Consider the following 7958-nt stretch of genomic DNA (forward strand, 5'->3'; position numbering starts at 1 on the left):
ATTTCTCACTTAGCAACATAAATTTTGAGGTCAATTGTCGTCGTACGTTGAGGACTACTATATATGGAAACTCCTCTCAATTTTGGTTCCGATCAAAACTGTAAAAAGCACCTGGTATCTGTGCTAAAATAAAACAAGCAGCAATGGAATCTTTCAATAGTTCCACATATTTCCAAATTATCACAGAGCATGACACTTAATCTCAGCGTGGAAGAAACAACAGTAGCAGAGATAAAATATATTCCTTTTCCATCTCCCTGAGTAGTTAAACTGTTGCATGCTAAACTCTCACCTACAAAAACAAATTAGACAACATTACTAACTGAACGGAAGCATTATATTTTATTACCCAAATATTTTAATATGAAATCAAACTTACTTCAGTGAGTTCAAATCCTGATCTCTTAGATCACACTTCTCTCTTAACCTGATACCTTTTATCAGTGTTTTTGTAAAAAAAAAAAAAAAAAGGTGCCGGAATTCACACACGTTATACAATCCGCCTTGCCTACCCTACAAGGTTCCATCCAAAAAAGGTGCCGGAACTCCGTTCTGGGCGTTCTATGACAAAAAAAAGCCCTGCCTTTTATAAAAATTTTATCAGGATAAAGTAAATACTAGAACTGTATATATTGTCCTGAAATAAGCATTTTAAATAATTACATTAATTTAATTTTTAATTAGTACAAAAACTAAATATAAGGAACTAAAAGTATCCATTTCTATGAGCATAATTTGCTACAATAAAAGCTGCACAATTGTTAACTGTGTTACTGGAGGCAAACGACAGGTAAATTAGTATATATTGGAAAAAAAATACTAATTTTAATGGCCACAAACTGCCAAATACGAGCGGAACGATGACAGTTGTTTAAGGTTAATCCTTTTAATTTTTAAAAATGCTTCCTTATTTACCAATCTCCATAAAGATCATAGAAAGGCTCATGTCACATTTCCGTCTTTGACAGATACTTAGACAACAACGCCAGATTTTTAACAGTGCGCAAGTGGTACCGTTTTTATGATTAAACAATGAAAAGGCATCCTAATACCAAGCACAGTAGCTTCTGAATTTTTGAATAAATAAAAAGATAAGAATCGACGCGAATGAAATATGAAACTCTCCTTCAACTACAATGAACGCATGAAGAAAGCATCCAACGATATCTGTTTTTACGGTCTCCCGTAATTCTGCCAACCTGGCCGTTCGAAAGCATGCAAATGAGAGTAGATAAATAGGTACCATTTTGGTAGGAAGGAAACAGCGCTCCGTGATGTCATTCTGGTCACATGACCGCAGAAGTGTCTTCGGACAGCGCTGGCTCAATGGCGCTAAAACAGAGATGAGCACGGCCCACCGATAGTTGGCAACAACTAGCCAAGTAAAATCCACAAGGACTTCTTTACCTTTTTACCTTAAGAAGCGTAGCATAGAACAGGATACGGAACGCCATGAGAAACAAATATAAAGTAATCTAAATTGGCTTAGCATCTCCCGCAAAAACAAACACCTACGTGGGCTACAAGTTAGAGGCAGAAGAGGAGGAATCATGTACCATCTCCTCTTAGGCTTAATGTCCCCAAGAGAAGTCAGCTGGCCTATGTATACTGGTTGCAACTGGTCAGTAGCAGCCACATTGGCTGAAGTTTGTTTTCCAACCAGCAGCTCCCACTTTTTATCAAATGCAGGTGGTGTTGATCTATCGTTATATGACTAACTGAATACTGTAGGTATTTCCAAACGATCCCATATCTTATTGGGAGGAAGGGTGTATAATTGAATCATGCTCAAAAGCTACGCAACTCTCAAATGTAATGCCTTTAAGAAAATGCTCACAGGCAATAGCGTTACAAATTTACAATCAAGGTAATTTGCCTGGGGAGTTTTGGATTCCAAAGTTTTTACACAAGGCAAAAAGTGAAACTTGTTAAGGAGACATTATGGGTTGGATACCAAACTTACACTTCTAACTGCCAAGGGTTTTTCCCTCCCCCCCCCCACTTTATTACCTTGCCTGAACTATCAGATCAGAGCACAGCAAGTGAGCATATTCTGAGCATGCATCTCGGATTACTTCATACGTATCTTTTACTTCCCTCTGGGTATGCACACTTAGAAACTGCTCCTTAGCTACCCAGTGAGAAAGAATTTTAGTGAGTCAAAACACCATAAAGCTAGAGTGCGGACCTGGATTGCTAACGATGAATTTGGGATTGTCTCAATTAAAACCGTTTACACTGACTCCACTCCTGCCTTTCTCTAATCTTAAGCTGCAATAGGCACAGTATCAGCATGAGCTCTGGCAACAGACCTGCTGTGGATGTGCATTGTGGTGCACAAGTGTAGGCCTCCTCCCCTTCAACGTGAACATTTCTTCCACTAGAGTTAAGTACTGTGTAGTGCGTGTGGCTTTCACAACCGGATTTTAAAGCAGAAAAGGAAGGCTCGACTGCAAACCTTAGTAAGCGCAATAAGCAACACAAAATGAAATCGTCTACAGGTAGTCCTCAACTGACAACGGTTCATTTAGTGACCGTTCAAAGCTACAACGGCACTAAAAGTGATCAAAATTCAGACGCTTGGCAACCGACTCAGATTTAGGACGGTCGCAGGGTCCTGGGCTCAAGTCATCGCCTTTTGCAACCTTCTGACAATCAAAGTCAATGGGGAAGCCAGATTCACGTAACAACCATGTTACTCACTTAACAACTGTGGCCGTAAAATGGAGCAAAACTCACTTAACAAATGTCTCGCTTCTCAACAGAAATTTTGGATGCAACTGTGATCGTAAGCCGAGGACTACCTGTACTGTGGTTAAAGCTAAGCATCAGAAGGAAGGAGTGGAAATCTTTAACTACGGTGAGACGGATCACAGGGGATCACATTATGCCTGGAAAAGATTTAGTTCTTGTTGTTGTTAGTTGCGAAGTCGTGCCCAACCCATCGCGACCCCATGGACGACGTTCCTCCAGGCCTTCCTGTCCTCTGCCATCTTCTGGAGTCCATTGAAGCTCAAGCCTACTGCTTCCGTGACTCCATCCAGCCACCTCCTTCTCTGTCGTCCCCTTCTTCTGTTGCCCTCAATCTTTCCCAGCATTAGGCCCTTCTCCAGTGAGTCCTTCCTTCTCATTAGGTGGCCAAAGTATTTGAGTTTCAAGATTTAGTTCCACAATGGTATAAAAGAGCAAAGTTCAACTCAGAAATTTTGGATTTGCCACCTAACCAGTTCTAAAGCCAGAAATATTTAAGTATAGCAGGGGGCATTGTGTATTACTAAAAAAATATTCACACATAAAAAAAATTATACACTCCCATTGGAATAACTGAGGTTTGTTCTTCATTCTAATCTCCAGTGTTATTCCAAACGACGCGTGATTCATCATGTAGAAAAGGGCAGAATGAAGATTAATTGAAACCGATATATCCAGAATAATTCCTCCTAACTGGTTTGTCCCGTAAATTCTTCCACAATTTGCATCTATCCTAACAAAATGTATGGCGTCTTAAGAGATCCACAAATATAATCCAACAAAAATTTAAAAGGATACAACACATATCATTTAGTCAAAAGTAAGGGGGGGGAAAAGAAGGTGATGGGAAGTGTAGGATAGTTGGAAAGGAGGAAAGAGGAGAGGTTGTGGTTAAGAGGGGGAGGAAGGAAGAGGGAAGTACGGTAGGTAGGAAGGTTGAGGGAGTGTGGATGCAGGGGGGGGACCGCCGATTATTTCTGAATACTTATTGAGTAGGCTTTCTATGTGTTTTTTTTCTAATGAAATGCACCATATTTGTATTATTTGTTCATATGTTTATTTGAAAAATTAATAAAAAATTTGTAAAAAAAAAAAAAAGTAAGGGGGGGAAATAGAGAAGTTGTTATAATGGGCAAGTTAAACTTACAGGAAGGCATATCTAATCGAACGATAAGAAAGCCAATAACCCACAGGATTTTCATAAGTTAAGGCAAAGGTACAAAGTAAGTATATTTATAATTATCTCACAAAAGCCTTGATTGGGGGGGGGAAAGAAAAACTTTTGAGGAAAAAGTTAACGTGGACTACAGTATTTCTGCTAGGCGTGACAACCCTGCAGGAGGAATCTACAAAGGGTGTGGTGCTGATCAGATTACGAAAAACCTCAGAATATGATTGTAGTAACATCAGAGTAGAATTTCTTAACCTTTGCTAAAAGAGAAGATCAATGGAACATTTAGTTCTGAGGGCTGATTCCAGAAGCATTAGCAATCCTTGGGATCAAAGCAAATAAAATTACTGTCCCTCTTGCCTCAGCATGTGGATTATTATTATTCAAGATCTTCTTGAGTAAAAATTGGGAGGAGAAAATAAAGGAAAACCGAAATTGGAAGAGAAGGATGGCTTCATGCTGATTCATTAAAAAAAAATGGGTCGGGGCAAACTTTTTCTCTGTAGTATAGATATACGATACCCCAAAAGCTTCTTTTCTTAATACTGCATACTAGAAACTGCTAGTCTAAAGGAGATGATTCGCTATAATTATGCCCTTTTCTTATGCTACAAACTGAAAAAATTCTTAAAATTGTTTTAAGGAGTCTGTTTTTTACCCTTTTAATCAAATGTCCCCTCTTTGCTCAACTCTCTGGCAAACGGAGTTGCTCAACAAGGATATTTGATCTGAAAGACAATAACTGATTCTGGGAAGTATGCAAAACCCAGTTTCACTGCCAACTTCCATGATTAAACCTTTGCGTATGACTAATAGATAAAAAAAGATTATTAGGAAGGAAAAATGGAGTTCTTACTCAACAGCCAAAGTAATTAGGAATTGCAAAATTACAGCATATTCAGATTTGAAAGGTGTTTGATTCTTAGTAGCTCGGGATGGTAGGCGGGCTGTTGGTTTGATCGCCGAGCTTGGCGATTTGGCTGCAAACATTTTGTCTCCATTCAGGGGGGGCATCTTTAGTGCGCTTTGAATTGTGCTCATCTGTTCAGAGCACTGGCCTTTTAAATACCTTTTTGCGTGATGTCATCACACAATGGAGACGAAAACGTTTGCAGCCAAATCGCCAAGCTCGGAGAACAAACCAACAACCCATATTCAGATTTGTTTGGTTAGGAAGATAGAGAAATAGCAAACAAACTGGACAGAAATAGGTTCAAAGGGCTGTATGTAAAATTCTCTAGTTTCTTATTCTGCTTGGATCTATTTGATTGGGTCACCCAGACACATACTGTTTACTGCATGTAGGTATGTACTGAATCTGCGCATTGTTGAATGCAAATACTCATAGTTGCTTACAGAATAATACTAAGGAGATAGTGAAGCAAGTCACATCTATTTGGCTTGTCAAAAATAATTACTTGTAAACTAACTGCAAAATATGACTTCAGTTCAATTCTCCTTCAAAGGAAATTCAATTAAACACTCATAACCACTTAAAGGAAAGCACATTTTACATTGTTTGGGAGTGTTAAATATAGATCCTGCAATGCCTACTCTGAAGTCTATACAAAATAATAATGCTCTATAGTTCCCAAAGAGGGGGGGAAGCACTTTTGAGTCATATTGCAGTTGCCAAATCTATTGACATATTTTAGTAGAAACATTTAGAAACTATTAACAATCACTGAAAATGTAGGAATGTTACACTTCAGAATGTATCTTGTTAATTCTTTGTTTGGTTGATTGTTTTAAAAATCTACCTACTTTGTAATTACTTTTTTCTTTACATAAACAAGTGGTGACTCACCGCCAAACCAAAGAGAAAAATTAATGAACTATCCCAATGTAAACTGTTAAGAACTGAAGTTAAAGCAATTGGCTATTTGAAGCCCAACACCAACTATTCTACACAGAAGAATAGTTATAAAAACAATGAAAAAGATCTGCTGCTTGATATTTATAACCTAACTTTGATGTTGTTCTGATCATCTACGCAAATGATGCATTAATCAGAGTTCTACAGATGCAGCTTCATTTATGGAATAGCTGCAGTGATGTTATAATGGTTCTCAGGATGGAACTTACTAAAATATGTAATTGTACTTGATCGGCAAGCTCTAATTTTTCTCTACTAAGATTTAAGGATACATTCAAGAAACCAAATTCCCATACTTCTCTTTTAAAACTTTCATTATTCAAGATAATAAGAACGGTAGCATTCAGCTTAACACAACCCTAATATTTGAATCTTTCTGAATCCCCAGATGTTGGTTCTAGGCACAATTTTTCAGATTGCAAAACTTATTGATGAAGTACCAATAAAAATGACTAGATAAAAATAGCATATATTGCTAATATCTTAAACTGCAGCATAAAGACACTGAATATTTATATAGCTCAAAGGTATATAAATTGTGTTGAATATTCAATATCAGGGAAACAAATGGGCCTCAGGAAAAATATGAATTAATAATAACTGGAGGATTTGTTCACATATCTCAAGAAGTGACAGTACTTGGCCCACCATGCTTCAACTCAAAAGATAACTCTGGTTAACACTTGTAGGCTAAACTGGAAAGTAAAAAGAAACTGAAGAAAGAGAACGACAAATCACTTTTGGTTTTTGGTCAAGAAAACACAACCACTTCTTTCTAACTTGGGGAAAACAAGGCTCTGACAGATATAAAGAGATCTATAATTAACCAAAAGTGATTATTTCCAAAATTATCTTTAAGCTCAGCTTAAACATTTTTGCTTTCCCTTAAAATATAAAATCTCATATCTGCAGTCAACCTAGTCTGTTATTAAGCATGTTTATTTTAAAAAACTCCAGGGAAAAAGAATAATGGTGTGCCAGTAAAAATTTGTTCAGATCCCGTTAGACAGAAGACTATCTTGCCCTGCTTACATTTCCACTTGTCTATTCTGCCCCATTTTGCAAATCAGAGATTGCTTAACAAGGATTTACTGAATAAACCACTACTGGTTGGTTTTGCACCATCAACCTTAAACCACAGTTTACCAATCACAACAGTTAACTTCACACACAAAAAAATTAAGGTAAACAAAATTAAACCTCATTGTGACTTAGCACGACTTGGAAGTCTAAATGACATGTGGAATCTTCACATGTTTTGAGAAGACTCTACAATTCCTTAATAGCTTTCAAAATGATGTGTACCTCTTTTAAAGGATTGTAGGGCTACTAGAACCGAAATAAATATATCTCCACTATTGTATTGTATGTCTTAAACTGCATGAAGAAGGGGTTGGTGTATTTTTCTCTCTACAGCACCTCTTTTGAGTAGGTAAGTTTGAGGGGGTTATTTGAAGATTTTATCAGGATGCTACAAGCTCTCAAAGTTTCTTGTTGGGTGAATTCTAGAACTGAGTATTTGCTGTTAGAATGGGGAGGCTCTAATGATTCCTATAATCCATACAAGTTAGTTATTTTGAAACCGGTATAGGCATAATACAATTAAATCTGATTATCTTTCAATTCTTCTCAACAAAACATTCAAGGTATTCTGTAGGGATAAGAAATACTGTCAACACTCAGCTGTTTTTTTTTTTTATGAATCTCTCCACTATAAAGTCAATAGAATACACAGAGGCAAGGTTAACAGTTACTTCAAATAATCTTTCCTGTCCCTTATGATAAATTATTTACTTAATGTGGGAAAGTTTGCTTCTGAGAAGTTGGAGCTATCAAATTGGGTAAGAGGTGGGTGTTGGCAGTTACAACAGTAGTTGAAAAATACATACGGCAAACAAAGTCAACCAGCCACATCCCACTAACAGCCAGACTAAAGCCATACCTTTGAAGCTCCCTTCAGCAGGAAGCAGAACACGAGGCGCTTTTGAAAGCCTTGTCAGCTAGAAAATGACCTTAGCTTGAACACATTTGAAAGGGCAGGTCAGCTAACTGAGCCTACAATCAACCGGCAGAGTCTGCTTCTTCAAAGTGCACCAGAGATGAGAACCTAAGGGCATGGAAAGCATGGAAACCCATGCTTTCAAATATGCTACTGCAAAG

The sequence above is a fragment of the Protobothrops mucrosquamatus genome, unplaced genomic scaffold, assembly GCF_001527695.2.
Source record: "Protobothrops mucrosquamatus isolate PMUCROS unplaced genomic scaffold, P.Mucros_1.0 scaffold1662, whole genome shotgun sequence".
Taxonomy (NCBI): domain Eukaryota; kingdom Metazoa; phylum Chordata; class Lepidosauria; order Squamata; family Viperidae; genus Protobothrops; species Protobothrops mucrosquamatus.